At 40.9% G+C, this 16,024-nt stretch overlaps 1 long non-coding RNA gene across 2 annotated transcripts; it reads right to left on the bottom strand.

The window, feature by feature from the left end:
* Positions 1-623: 623 nt before the first annotated feature.
* LOC106927642 (uncharacterized) lies at positions 624-6,507 on the bottom strand. 2 transcript variants are annotated; one of them, XR_001420341.2, is made up of 3 exons: positions 6,022-6,507; positions 5,657-5,898; positions 624-809 (listed from the first exon to the last, which is right to left on the bottom strand). It is a non-coding gene; the product is annotated as an uncharacterized LOC106927642 (long non-coding RNA). The 2 variants fall into 2 exon arrangements; XR_001420340.2 differs by having other exon boundaries at positions 5,718-5,898; positions 6,022-6,498.
* Between the last annotated feature and the right edge of the window lie 9,517 nt (positions 6,508-16,024).

Below are 16,024 nucleotides of genomic sequence, written 5' to 3'. Positions count from 1 at the left end.
CTTTGGGGCAATCTGGACGCCTTCTAGTCAATCAAAAGTAGGGTTCATTGATTTGAGGCTCAGAGGTCAACTCCATTTTTGATACTTTTGCATTGTTCTGCCCCCCTATTTTGCCTCTTCTTTAGTTTATAGCAGATAGTTTACAACCACGGCAATGACAGTAGAATGAGTTCTTAATGATGTTAAAAGACAGAGCGCCTGTAGCGCAGGAAGACATTTACTGTAAGAGAAACGCGGGGTTGCGGGTGCATCTATGTGTCTCTGGAGATTTAGGACCGCTGACATTTTCTCTTTAGAGTCTTGAAGTGGCGCTGCTCAAAATCCTCCTCTACCAACAAAGTCTCCGGCACATTTTGAACTCGATGAGCTCGCCTTCTTGCCAGACTGCATCAGATCGTTTCTTCGAGTGGGTCTCCTCAGCTGCGGTTTGGCTCAGTCAGACAGCTGCAGCCGCCCGGCTCAGAAGTGCGTGTTTGCCTTTGCCTCTTCATCTGCCACATGGTCCAAACATTTTTGGCTTTTTCTCAAAACAAAACAAAAAGTAAAAGCATCCAGGGCGGCCTCCGAAGAGCTCATGATCTGTTTCAATTTTGTTGTATATAAATCATCAACCCAAGCAGGAGTTCTCTTTTACTGGTTTTATTTAAGTGCCAGCATACTGGAAAACAGCTGCTGTCATTTTTATCATAAAAAAGTCTGTGTGGGAATAATCATGTTTGCTTTCCACATTCGCCTGTCAGCGTTTGTTTCTAGTCTGTGTTGAGTCTCATCCTGGGTGTCTGCTCCGCTTCCTGGTGTCCCTCCATTGTCTGAAACCAAATAAAAACAGAGGAAATGTTTAGGATCCAGACACCAAGACGTCATAGCTGCGCTGAAGTCAGACCAGGGAATCCCTTCTGTGGGGATAAAGGTGGGGCCAAGGAGCGTTGTTAGACACAAAGCCAAAGTCAGACGCAAGACTGTGTATATAAGTCCAGACTGAAGCTTCCATTTATTTAAAGAATGGCCGGCCTGAGTTCAACGGTGTTTTCACAGCTGATAGTAGACTGGTTTTGATTAGGGACCAAAGCTGCAACATTTGTTACATCTTCAGCTGTTGTGGTTCACTTTCACACTGCACGGTCAAACAGTCCAAACTATTTGAAAAACCTGTTCTCCTCCTCACCTGTGGTGGCGCTGCACCAACGACCACTCAAGGGAAAGACACAAAAACCTCAGAAGAAGACATGAGAACATCTTCCTTCTTGGCTTCTTCACAAAATGTAAATAAAAATGGAGTAGCATCAGACTTTAGTGGTTGGAAGATTTCACTTTTGTCCTTATTAAAGAGAACAAGCCATTTCTTCAGCTAAAACTAAACTTGCCCTTTTATTTTTACTTGTATTTACCCAGAATGCCCTGTGCTATGTTTTGATTCCTGCTTTTGGAGCGGTCTCTGGTGATCTTAGTGTTCACATACACATTCAATCTGTGACAGAGTTCATTTCAACCAAACTGAGATTTTAGTCCGACTAGAGTTCACCTTTATGGTCCGCATCAGAGTTTGATTACGCGTTCACACCTCCCCAAACGAACTGGACTTTCTAGACAAATTGGAGTTTGACTGAAGCGGATTAAACAATGTCAGTCCCAAAATATATATCTGTTTCTTTCTTTACTCTTTGTCATAAGTATTTTCATTGCTCTGTGGCCTTTAGCATCCTGGGCTACGTAATTTGTGTTGTGCTGTGAGACTGTCCAACTGGCTAGATATTATATTAGCTGGAAAAATGCATATTATTAACAAATGAAATCTATCAGCCAACAGATAGTGCCATCCAAACAGTATGAATTCTGCACCCATTGATATTGCGATGACTATATATTTGTGATATATAGTGCAGCCATTGGTCATATTATGCCGAAGACACGAGGAGGCTAAATTTGCAACAGGTTTACATCCAGGATTACACCTGTTGAACTGAACAGTTTTGAACTGTGGACCTCCACTGTCTACCGGATGATTACTGACTGGTAGACTCTTGTCCTCTTGAGTTTCTTGTTGAGAACTACTTATAATTTTTATGAAAGTTTCATCTTTACGTACCTTGACTCAAGCCCATTTCGGCTCGCGGCTCTAGACCCGTCTTCACAAACCTCTCAACTAAACAAACTTCCCTCCAGCCGGCCTGATCTCACCTCAAACCACCTCTGAGCTGATCCACGTTCTCCCGGCTCCACATCAGAACCTGACCTACTTCTCAAATTGTGTCACAGTGCCTCAAACCACAGTTAGTGGTCTCCCTGTGTCGAGATCAATTTCTATTTCACTGTTCAACCTCAAACCCCAAATAACTTCTCCTCCATTGGATGTTCAGGTATCCACTCGCTGGAAACTAAACAGAACCTCATCAGTAAAAGATTTCTGTAAATATTGTAAATAAACTTGTTGCTTTTACCAGCCGGCCCACATTCTTCATGTGGGCCAGGAAACTACCTCCCATCATGACCGATCCATCCCCAAAGTGTGATGCTACGACCACCATGTCTTCTGGGAATACAAGCATTTACTTTACAAGCCTGGCCTCATCAAAGCACTCCAAGTGCATAAAAATGCTACACTGAACAATATTTATGAAAAATAAACAACTTTTAAAAATTTTAGGTCCTCTTTACTGCAGCATATTTTTGTAAAACAATATTCCCGTTTAGAGTTGAAGTGGACATTAGCTAATGGGAGTGTGACGACTAGCATCAGAAGCTATGGACTGAATGTGTCTCCTTTCCCATCTCCAGCGTGCCCAGTGTGATGACAACTGCTGTAGTTTTGACAAACAGATTGATTCTGTTGTCAGATTAAGTTTATTCCAGCTTCGTCTCCTGGCTAAAGTGTTTTATCAGTCGCTGTAACATCTTTTGCTTTCCTTCAGCTAGTTGGAAATCCTGCAGCTGTTGTTTTGACAGACACGTCCGCATCATCCCGGTGCTTTTATGTCTCCGCAGGCTTCCAGTTCATTTAGGATTCAGTTTAATATCCGAATGCTGGTTTTTAATGCCATAAACAGTCTTGCTCCATGTTATTTCTCAAAAATTGTGACGTTTTGTATGAGACTGAAGTCTTCAGATCAACACCTCATAGAAGTACGAATTCTTTGCCAGTGAAATTGACTTTTAATACTTGATACTATAAGCACTGTGACACTCTAACACTTGTACCCTCGTTTTATGTGATGGTTACATTGGAAACATGTTCTCCCATGTTTTTTAATATACATATTTCTACTTTTATGTGCAGTATTATTTTTTGTGGTGTTTTTATTTTTTCTGTTTAATTTTTGCTCTTTGGTTTTGTTTTGGATCCTATTGGCTACTAATGATTTCCAAGTTTGGACACGCACGATGTTACATTTTTTTTAAATGTTCCACGTTTAGACATAGAGACGATCATTGTGACTGGAAATTTTTGTTATCACGTTTTATCTACGGTTAAACTCTAACCGTCAATCGTTACAAACCCCATAAAACAACAATACAGTTAGGACTGTTATTTGTGACATCATTTCCCCATTGTTGGTTATACAAGACTATTTGTTAGAAAATATTAAAAGCATTTATTGCAACCTGTCAAGTAGCACAATTGGACAGAAGTCACCTTTTTTAAGGTTTGTAGGGTCGTATCTGAGTTTGTGGCGCTTCTACTATTTGAACATTAACATACAGTCATAGCCGTACATCACATTCAAATTATTATAGTTATTGTTTTTGCAATGAGTATCACAAAATATAGTGATATTGAAATATTTAACATATTGTTTATATATGCTGGTATGGTAACGCCTGTGTGGTGTGAACATGATTATTGAAACTGAAACCCAGGCACACTTGAAATATACAACAGAAAGGTTATTGTAGAGGCCCTCAAACAACCTGAAAAGTAAGCTAATCCATTAGAAAACATGTTAAATGTTTGAGTTTGTGTCTCACTCATGCTGAGATAAAATATATATATACAGGTGCTGGTCATAAAATTAGAATATTGTGATAAAGTTCATTATTTTCCATAATGTCATGATAAAAATTAAATTGTCATATATTTTAGATTCATTGCACACCAACTGAAATATTTCAGGTCTTTTATTGTTTTAATTTTGATGATTTTGGCAAACAGCTCATGAAAACCCAAAATCCCTGTCTCAAAAAATTAGAATATTATGAAAAGGTTCTCTGAACGAGCAATAAAAATAATCATCTGAATCAACAAAGTAACTCTAAACACCTGAAAAAGATTCCTGAGGCCTTTAAAAACTCCCAGCCTGGTTCATTACTCAAAACCGCAGTCATGGGTCAGATTGCTGACCTGACTGCTGTCCAGAAGGCCATCACTGACATCCTCAAGCAAGAGGGTGAGAAACAGAAAGAAATTTCTGAACGAATCGGCTGTTTGCAGAGTGTTATATCAAGGCACCTCAGTGGGAAGTCAGTAGGAAGGAAGAAGTGTGGAAGGAAAAAGTGTGGCAGAAAACGCTGCACAACGAGAAGAGGTGACCGGACCCTGAGGAAGATTGTGGAGAAGGGCCGATTCCAGACCTTGGGGGAAGCAGTGGACTGAGTCTGGAGTAGAAACATCCAGAGCCACTGTGCACAGGCGTGTGCAGGAAATGGGCTACAGGTGCCGCATTCCCCAGGTCAAAGGTCAAGCCACTTTTGAACCAGAAACAGCGGCAGAAGCGCCTGACCTGGGCTACAGAGAAGCAGCACTTTGGACCACTGTTGTTCAGTGGTCCAAAGTACTTTTTTCGGATGAAAGCAAACTTTGCATGTCATTCGGAAATCAAAGTGCCAGACTCTGGAGGAAGACTGGGGAGAAGGAAATGCCAAAATGCCAGAAGTCCAGTGTCAAGTACCCACAGTCAGTGATGGTCTGGGTGCCATGTCAGCTGCTGGTGTTGGTCCACTGGGTTTTATCAAGGGCAGGATCAATGCAGCAGCTATCAGAAGATTTTGGAGCACTTCATGCTTCCATCTGCTGAAAAGTTTTATGGAGATGAAAATTTAATTTGGTCTGGAATCGGCCCTTCTCCACAATCTTCCTCAGGGTCCGGTCACCTCTTCTCGTTGTGTAGCGTTTTCTGCCACACTTTTTCCTTCCTACTGACTTCCCACTGAGGTGCCTTGATATAACACTCTGCAAACAGCCGATTCGTTCAGAAATTTCTTTCTGTTTCTCACCCTCTTGCTTGAGGATGTCAGTGATGGCCTTCTGGACAGCAGTCAGGTCAGCAGTCTGACCCATGATTGCGGTTTTGAGTAATGAACCAGGCTGGGAGTTTTTAAAGGCCTCAGGAATCTTTTTCAGGTGTTTAGAGTTACTTTGTTGATTCAGATGATTATTTTTATTGCTCGTTCAGAGAACCTTTTCATATTCTAATTTTTTGAGACAGGGATTTTGGGTTTTCATGAGCTGTTTGCCAAAATCATCAAAATTAAAACAATGAAAGACCTGAAATATTTCAGTTGGTGTGCAATGAATCTAAAATATATGACAATTTAATTTGTATCATGACATTATGGAAAATAATGAACTTTATCACAATATTCTAATTTTATGACCAGCACATATATATATATATATATATATATATATATTTTTTTTTTTTTTTTTTTTTTAAATCCTCACAGATGGGTGACGGCTCAGAGAAAAGCTGCAGCACCAGCAGTTTCTGGGGGCTAACTCTCACATGCAGCTTTTACTGTCGACCTCAGAGACCGCAGATTCTCTGACTTTGTCTGCGTCGGCAACTCCTGCTAAGCCTCAGGGAGCCTCTGCGTGATCCCGTAGCTGAGCCTCCATTCCTAACGCGCGGGACCCAGCACGTCCTAATCAAGCCCGGACATGGCTGCCCTGCAGTGAATCAGCGCCTGTAAAAAAATAAAATAAAAAAGAAGTAGAAACAGACAGAAGCTTCACAAACTCCTCTACAAGCTCCCACGTACTTCACCCACGTACACGCTCTCGCTCAGTCAAGTCACGCGCTTACTCACGTATGTAAATGTGCTTCTGCTGGTGCAGCGCCTCGTGAACAGTCCGAACCGTTTGGCCTGCTATGCTAGCTATCAGACTTGTTTTTGTGTCTCTTCCCGGCTGACAATTACTGTTTTGGAGCTCCGTGTTCGGACACGGGCCCCACGCCGTGTGTGAAGGTGGGTTGGAGCAGTCTGGAGGTTGCGAGCACGAGCAGCGCAATTAGCAGTTTGCGGTCTCCTCTCTGCACACTAATTACCTCGCGTTTAATGCAGTTTACACTGAGCTGCTGCTGCTTTTAGGAAGCCCTGCACCAAAAATAGACTCCGTCTGGGGTAAATTAGGAGCCTTGTAGGGTCACAAATTATGGTGTAATTGTTTGCTTGACTGCAGTTGTTTACTTGTGTCTCGAGCAGCTAAGCTACCTGATATTTCTGGAGTTGAGAAAGTGATAAGGAATTCACTCTTTGAATATTAGAAAAGACAAAAATAGGCTAGAAAAACAAGGATCAGTTAATTCCAGTGTTTAAGCCATGCGAAAGCGCAATGGGATATTTATGGTGCTTTGCAACCTTGTTGCCTCACAACCGCAGATTTCACTGAATTTCATTAGGATTTAATGTGAGCGACCAACACAAAGCAGTGAAGACTCTTTACTTTAGAACAACCTTTCAATGTAAAACAACTGAATGTATTTTGGGGGTATTTTGCTACCAGCTTTGCACTTTTATAAATAGCGTTTTTTGTGAGTTTAGTCTCTGCAAGATCAGTTAGCCTTAGTCAGATGTAAAACATTTGTGAAAATCCCTTGTTTCAAGTCTTAGCACATATATAGGTCTAAACTTTGATCTAAACCATTCCATTGTATCTGTTTGCAATTCTTGGGTCAAAGTTCATCCAATCTCATGTAATTTGCAAGAGACTTTTAGAGGTGGACGAAATATTGATAATATCAGTAACATCAGTATCAATACTGATTGATACTAGCATAAAATCAATATCAAGTTGATCTACACTTTTTACTTTCAGATTCCATCTTGAAATTTTATGTTTGTATTGTAGTTTCTCAACTCTGCCTCAATTTTTTTGTTCTGATTTGTTCTCATAGTATTTCACACTTTGTTAAATATCCAATATATATATATATATGTGTGTGTGTGTGTTTGTGTGTCAACATGCTATTAAAGTATTTTGTAGATAAAATTTGTTCAAATTCAGAATAATATAAACTATAAATCAGAAATACCTAATAGCATCAGTTTCACATTCAGACTTGAATAAAAAGTATCGGTATCAGTATCAGTGATACAATCCATGCATCAGATTGATATCAAAATATGCAGTATTGGACATCTCTAGCAGGTTTTCTTAAGTTCAAAATGATTTGAACGCCAACTGTTTTAAACATTTCATTCAACTATGACGTTTGCTTCTCATAGGAAATGAGCAAGGCATCTCTCAAAACATAGTAAAACTATTTAAAAAGGAGTGTCAATAATTTTTTTATGTCTACTATTTTTCTTGAATGAATTATCTTTGGGAATAAGTGTAATGACTTATTTATCAGTTGGAACTCAGATCACAACCCAAGAGAGGTTATATGAGTTGTGTTAACAAATATCAAAGTGTATGAGACGGTTGATAATTTCTTCTTGGGATTGGCTTTCTGGTCAGACAGGAAGGTGAACGACCGGCAAAACAAACAGGAAACAGGAAGTGCCGGAATACCCAACAGAGGTAGATTCCCAGGAAGTCGTCTCGTCTTTGGAGACTCTGACCTAAACAAACCTGAATCCCCTGAAAAATACCTGTTATTGATCATTATGTCCTACTGGGGATTGTTTGACCCACACGAATGTAAGGTCAGCATCATTAGCCACCCTAGTGAAATCACTCAAAACTTTAAATATTTCCATGGAAGCAAATGACCCTGATAAAAACTGTTTGCGCTTGTATTGCTTAGAAAAGAAAAAAAGAGTCCACAAAGCCTGATCAGGTGATGCTGAAGTGCGACAAGAAAACGAAAAAATCACAAGGTCAGAATAATTTTCCCTCTTTTACTCTCTTTTCCTCTAAAACTCACCTGAAAATTTAATAAGCTTTCATGCCACACCTGAGTAAATCAACCAAGTAAATCACCCTAATCTTTAGCTCCTTCCATGATGCTCCCACCGCCATGTTTCATCATAGGGATAGTGTTTTCAGGATGGTTGTAGGATTGTTTTCATACTATTTTGCAGTAAGGCAGAAAAATGCTCAGCTTTGATCTGGTGTTCCCCTACATGCCTTGAACTAATCTGCAAATGGAACTTCTTGTAAGTTTTTCCGTGTTATAAGATGTAAGCCATATTTGTAGAGCACACAGTGTCATTTATAATCACTCCTTTGTGTTGAGTTATAAATGGGGCTGTCAATCGATTCAATGTTTTAATCAGATCAAGCACACTGTAGCGCTGTTTAATCATTATTAATCACTATGCCTAACTTTGTAAGCTTGAAATATACGTATGAACGCAGTTGTACTTCTTGCAGGAATTGACAAGCTCCTCCTTCTGCCACACTTCAGCCAATTAAAATGCAAACAATTACCTGGCTGTATTGTTTTAGCAGAAAGCCTATAATGTAGTCTCTCAGAGCTCAATAGAAACTAAGTTGTGAACTTGTTCAGGGAATAAGTGACAGATAAAATATATTTTATTTTCTAGTTCTTGGGCGCCACACCTATTTCTGACTCCACCCTGGGCAACTGCCCATATATAGTCCAAATCAAAAACGGCCAATCTATGCAAGTTTTCATAAAATGTTTAAGAAAATGTTTTCTCAAACCAAACATGTCTGAAGATTCTCTGTTTTCCAGGTTTTTATAATCAGGAAGGTTTAAAGGAAGCCATTTAATTTAGAAATGCCTCTCTCTATTCATCTATGGATCTTGTGCAATGAGGCGCCAGTTTCTTGACAGGTGGACTAGCAGCACAAAGAAAAGTTGAAAAATTTTAAACTTTAGTTACTCTCTGTGCTGTCGCAGAAAACTTTCACCTTTCAGGTCGAAATAGCCAGTTCGATTAATCTGCTTTATGTGATCATTACGACAGGCCTATTTACGTCACAAAATCCTAATGAAATTAATTGAACTATGTGGTCTTTGCATCACAGGGAAATATTTTTGAGAGACTAAACAAACAAGATGCAACATGACATGTTTCCTCGTTGCTGCAGGGCGACTTGCAACACATTCGCTGCGAGAGACTGTTGTCACTCCTCTTATCTGATTTTCTTTAGAAAATTCCCTGTCAAGATTTGCAACACAAACAAACCTGAGTAACACTAAAAGCATTCAACTTCCAGAAAACTAGTGGTACACACCCACCACAACGCAGGAAAAACATTAACCAAAAAAAAACCACACACACACACATCTGCAACATTTGAAGTCTTTGATAGTTTATCCTCATGTCAAGAAAAACTCCATTTTCCCCTCTTTCATTTGTGACTCTGAAAGCCTGGACTTAGTCATCTTCACAGTGCCTGTCAAACAGTTCACTGCTTTGTCATTCCTCATCACAGTGTCAGCCTGAGAACAGAGTCATTTATTATCACATCTACGTCCAAAACAAAGAAAAGTTTGTTATGGCGAATTTTTTTATTTTTTCTATCAGATCTAGAAGCACGTCGTCTTCTGCCGCTGCGAACGAGAGCGGCACTTAGTCGTCAGTGGAACCTTGTTCACTGCAACCGTTTTTTTTCTCTTCTCCTTTCTTCTTCTTTTTTTTCCACATGAGAAAAAGGGAAGAGTCTGATGTTTCTTGTGTTTTGAAGCACAGGTCCTGGTCCTAATGGGGCTTTGCTCTGCGTTTTACTGTAAAGCGCGAGGACAGAAATAGCCGAACGATGCCTGGAGGCGAGAGGCTCACATCCATAACGACCCCGGCCTTGTGATTGAAGAGGCCCCTCTAAAAAGGCAGAGCAGGTGGGAGTGTAGGTGGTCTCCCCCCAGCGCTCTCCTCACACAGAGTACGCACACACACAGGAACGCTGCTGGTTTTATGTACTGCTGCTTCGCTCTTTGCCTCTGCTAACATTGATTTGATCTGAGGAAATCTGCTGTTCTCTTTTTATTTCTCCATTTTTGTCTGATGCCCCCAACGTCTTTAATCCCGATACGGTCCAGGACACTCTTGGTTTAGCTAACTGTGGACAATTTATTCCTGCATCTCAGTCCAAAGGCAGCATCTTTCAGGCACTATCAGCTTTCTCCTCTGCTGTGACTAATAGCGAGAGCTGCACTCCCGTCCCACTGACGTTCTGAAACGACAATGCGGTTTGAATGACTGGTTCAGAGCGTCTCCATTCATCCGCTTGAAATGCGGCGGCCCTCCAGGAGACAAACGAGGAAATCGTGTCCCGTGTCAACTTTTTGGAGGAAACCAGAACGTCATCAGCGTAATCAGTTGTTGTTTTGTCTTGATTGATTCAGCCACAGACATTCGATAACCGGTACATCAGCTCAGCGTTGACGGTTTCTCAAAGGACGGTTACACTTTTGCGTCTACAATTCCTTGTAAGAGTATTCATGCTTCTTGATCTCTCTGCTTGATCTTACTAGTTAAAGTGGGTTCCCATATCTTTGCAGGCTCCCAGTTGGGTCATTCTCATCATTTTTAGAGGATGGATGATCTTTCACATGTTGTGGGCTTTGTTTTCTATCTGTAGGCTACAAAGGTACATTTTCGGCTCTTCTGAAAATGTACCTTCTTCTTGCATGTGTTTTCTGTCTCTCCGGTAAATGGTCTTCTTATGGCTTTCCATCAACAGTAGCTAGTATTCATTGACATGTTATTTTAATCGGATTTCCTATTTTATGGAAACACTGTAATTGTTCAAAAAAGCACAAAAAGACCAGTAAAATTTTATAAATTTAGTTTAAAGAAACTAAAAGATTGAATGTAGAAACTAATGACAATGATCCATGTTGGTGTCAGTTTTATAGATCGGGGTCCCAACAGGGACGGCTTTCCATTGCTGATAACCAATGAAGTTTGAGATGTTCTAATTTGTTGCAAAGGAAAATCTACATGAACACCAGAACTGGATCTTAAAGAAACACTCTAGGCATTTATTAGCAGACATAAGAAGTGATTTGCTCTGACCTGATGAGTTGGAAACCTTAATACTTTACAAGAACTGAAGGCCACAAGCTCTGAACATGCATACTTATTATTTCCATTCCAATTTTAGAAAGGGATTTTTGTGTATAGCCATATCTGAATCCCACACTGCTTCTTTTTGGTGCTTCCTCTTCTTTTTTTTTTCCCCTTCCCACATGTCTGGCATAGTTAGACATCTTTACAACACGCACCTGTGCTTCCCCTCTCCAAACCAACAGCTAGGCCTTTGTATCTCTGATCCATCCCACGGATGTGACAAACCTACTCACCGATGGCCTTGATCAGAGGCGCCATGTGCTTTGAACCGTGCACGCTCACAGCAGGGGCAGCGCGTTGGCCCCATGCGTGCGTGACTGCCGACCCTTAAACCAGGCCTTTAAATAAAGAAAAGAAGAAAAAAAAGCCACATGCAGCCAGCAGGTGCTTTTTCTCTGCATAAACCAAAAACCTCTTTCTTCCTTCATCTCTCTGCCCGCCCCTCCTTTCACAAGCACGCATTGGCCATCTGCCCACATGTGTGTATCAATTAATAAAGATCACAGAGCAGAACAACGGCCCGAGGCCAATCATCTGCAGCTTCAGACTGAACCACAGACACATACTGTAAGTTAGCACGCTTGTTCGACCCGGTAAAAGTCAAGCAGTAATGCATGCAAGGTCACTTCACAGCTCCCTAATTGGTTGGATGGAAAATACGACGTCATATTAAATGCTAATAACCTCAGCAGCGATATTACCAGCAACTTCTTATTTAGCTCGGCTGGCTGCGTTGTCCCACCCTCGACCCGCAGTCCTTCATCGCAGACGTGACATCCTGTGCTTCTGCGATAGTAAGGTTTTCACACAGGATGTTGAGGGGGCAGAGAGGATGTTGAACTCTGATCACATCCGGTGGTGGTGGTGAGGGAGTGTGTGCGTGCGTGCGTGCGTGCGTGCGTGTGTGTGTGTGTGTGTGTGTGTGTGTGTCTTTTGATGCCTGCCTCTTGCCGTTTTTCACTGGAAGACAGACGTGCTAGGCGACAAACGTAAATTGTGATTTTGTCAAGAGATAGCGCTAAAGTTGTCAGACCTTGATGTCAGACAGCTGATGGTGAACATGAAACGGTTCATCACATCCAAATAGGTGTTATGTGAGGGTGTGTTGTCTGTAGGAAGAAGACCGTTTATTTTCTGTACCGACAGTTAAGAGTTCACTTTTTCTTTCCAAGACGTATCCAGTTGATTTTGCCCTGACAAAACAAAAAAAAAGAAGAAAAAAAATGTGGTTAGTGTAAATTATATTAGGGTAGTAATAGATTAAATACTTTGCTTGAAGTTGCAGTAACTCAAGTATCTCCTCAGAAGTCCCAGGACAGTAATACCACAGAGCCCAGAATCAGCTCTCAAGTCTAGATCCCATCTTGAGCATTGATTTCTGTAAGATTAACAATTATGTAACATTATAGATTCAGGTGTTTTTCTTATTCACTCAACATCAGGCTGCAGTTTCCAGCCTAACTTGTATCATGTATTGTTCAGTGCTTTTATATAACAGGTATTTTATATGCATATTATTTGTTGATGTAGTTTCTCTTTCTTTTCTCTCTTTCTGCAGGTTTAGAGGTAGACTTCTAGGATGTTGACTTGTGCTCTCTCCATGCTCCTTTTCTCTCCTCTACACATTAATCATTCTTTCCCTTTACACACGTTCCCCACCTTCCTCCATTTCTGTTCCATATTCGTAGGAGTCATGAATGTGCAATGCAAATTCTGATGCTGACCAAAAACAAATCTAGGTTTCAGTTCGATTGAAGTGAACTCTGGTGCGGTTCGATTGCATATGTGGATGCAAGTGGACCGAAGATCGCTCCTAAAGCAGGAAGCGGACTATAGCACAGGGCATTCTGGGTAAATCCAACCAAAACGGCGCTAGCAAGAGTAGTGGTTTGTAGTCTTTTACAAAAGACAAAAGAGAAATTCTACAACTGCTAGAATCTGATGTCACATACATTTTGGAAAGGAGAAAGTTGAACTCATGTCTTCTTCTGTGTTTTTTTTGTTGTTTTTCTTCACTAGTTCTTGGTTATTAGGAGAACAGGTTTTTCATAGGGTTTGGTTCGGTTGTCACAGTGCAGTGTGAAAGAGAACCACACCAGCTGAAAATGGAACAAATATTGCAATCTTGGTCCCCAATGGAACCGAGTCTACCGGACTCTCAGGTGTGAAAACACCCTCCATCTTTTGGGCCTCACATTGACAACAAGGAGTGTAATGAGAACTAATTGTACAAGATGCTGGACGGTTAAAACGCTGTAATATTTCTCATGAAAGGGAAGCTTCCCCAAATTCTGGAAAACTAAATTTAAGATAAGCCTCAGAGATGGAGGTGGATGTTTTTAAACCGACTGCTTTAACGTGGAAGGCTCTTGTTTTTTGGAGTACAAAAAAGGAAGTAGATCTTTTCTTTGTTTTAGTTTCCGTTGGCTGATATCTGGTTTGGCTGACCTGCATTTAAATGGCTCATGTGGGAAGATGTTAGTTAGTGACAGGGTGACAGATGACAACAGATTTGATGGAATTGTGAGAAATGTTAGACGGTCAGCGAGACTGAACAGATAAAGGAACTTGGATAGGTTAGTTTTGTCATTAGAATCAGCAATGCTGGGAAATAAATGAGCAGAATAACCATTGTCAACGTCCCATTGGGTTCTCACGTTTGCTAAAATGTCAGGATCAAACACCTAATCCATGAGTTAGAGGTTAGCTATTGCCTATATAAATAGTTATTTTGCTGTTCTAATCAGAACCATATTTAGTTACCTGTAATTCAAAATGTGTTTAAATTGGTGAAACCTGCTAACGTTAACATTCGCTATGGAGTTTCCTCTGGCTGCTAAATGTAAAGGCTGTTTAACCTATTTTAATAATTCTGAATTCACAATCTAAATTACTTGTAGACTGATCAAACGTAAGCTGAATATTTCTACACTGCTGTTCATTGAAGCCCTTTGCCATCTCCCACCTGAGCATTTCTGGTAGTTTCACACCAACTTTTTAGTACCACATCCTACCACAGGACACTTTGTACTTTTTTATGTTTCAAAGTACTTTCATATATTTCACTCAGAGAACATTGGGTTCTACAACTCTGACAAACAATATTGACCTCTATGTTGGTTTGGTTTGATTTGGGGTTATGCTACAATTCATAAAAGGCAACGACATCTTCTTCCTAATAGAAACAAAGACAGATTTCTCTGACTCTCCTGATCTGTTTACGTCGAGATCTTTCGGTCACTTGAACCCGGTGAAGCATTTGTTTCGACCCCGTTGTTAGGCGGTTAAAGAGTAATTTTGCCAAGGGCGTAGGTTCGGTCTAAGTTTTGGTGGGGACCTTGACACCCCCCCCCCCCCCCCCACAGTGAAATGCCCAAGAGCACCGAACATTTTTGAGAAGGGGGGGGAAACCACATTGGCTTAATAACCAACCATAACCATGTCATACATCTTGTGTATACAACCAGATACAGTCATACTCAGCAGATCAGTTCAAGAACACTTTACTTTTTCCTTTACAAAATTCAGCAAACGTTACAAGTAAGATCAAAAGAAATATCCTCTGGATACTCCCTGGTCACTGGCACTCACACTGACTGCCTCCTATAGAGCAAACAAAGCGTAACCTGGTTTGTATTCACACTAGCTTAACTTAATTTAAGACTAACACTTCAAATGCCATATTTACTGAGATAATTTCACAGTATATTTCATATCTGAGAACTAACACCTCACCTGGAGCCCTGAAGCTCCAGCCACCTCTCCATCGTTCTGCTCTGCCCCTTGCTCTGCTGTCTGAGCATCCTATGTGAAAAAATATTACATCATTAACAGACCTATTCTACCTCACATTCAGTGCTGACCTTACTAAACACCGGACTTTACAACAAATGCGTTGCGTGATATCTAACTTATGGGTCCACTCACTGTACTTACAGCCGACGTAGCGAAATAACTTCTAATGTCTGTCCTTTTCTTTTTTGGTGGCGACATGGTCTCGGAGACTCAGAAGGAGACGCGTGTGCCCAGCTAGCCGCCGCCTTTTGCAGCTAATCAAAGAACGTCCGACGATTCAACTGACTCCCCCTCCCCCCACCTCCCCGACAGCACCGTTCCGACACGGTCTCGGAGGCTCATAATAAATGTCAAACTAAGAAGCTTCCGTTCCGCGCACCGCCTGTTGCTGCTAATCAAAGATCGTACCCAGATAGCACATGATGTTAAATCAACGTTGAAAAATAGTTAGAATCGTTGATTTTTGGTTGAAGTCGACAAATGACGGTGGATCAACCATCAAACAACCATCCAATCAAACCGTTGAAACTGTGACATTGAATCAATGTTGTTTTGTGGTTGAAATCTGATCACTGAAATGCCGAAGTCTGATTAATGGTTGATTTTTGGTTGAAGATGACAAATGACGGTGGATCAACCATCAAACAACCATCCACCTCTAGCCAAGTAACCAATGTTGAAACTGTGACATTGAATCAATGTTGTTTTGTGGTTGAAATCTAATGACTGAAATGCTGATGTCGGATCAACATCTGATCAATATTGAATCAATGTCAGATGTATTGCCGCACCCCTTCCCCTCCTCTCCTCCTCATCAGCGCTCTGGGTCAGAGCATTTTATTACTGAGCGGGGGTTATCACATTTAAATTAACCACTGTAGAGGATAGTCGGTGGTGATTCCTTTCTGTACATTTTCTTACTTGTTCATAACAATTCTCACTGACTGTGTGTGTGTGATATATTGACACAAAAACATCTACAACTTACTACAAGGAGTGGAGGGGTCCACCCCCACCGTTTACATGA

Source organism: Poecilia mexicana, unplaced genomic scaffold (genome assembly GCF_051168715.1).
Source record: "Poecilia mexicana isolate PSO_F unplaced genomic scaffold, ASM5116871v1 scaffold_8, whole genome shotgun sequence".
Taxonomy (NCBI): Eukaryota; Metazoa; Chordata; class Actinopteri; order Cyprinodontiformes; family Poeciliidae; genus Poecilia; species Poecilia mexicana.
Note: the sequence above shows the minus strand (reverse complement) of the source record. Positions and strands in the feature narration are given on the sequence as shown.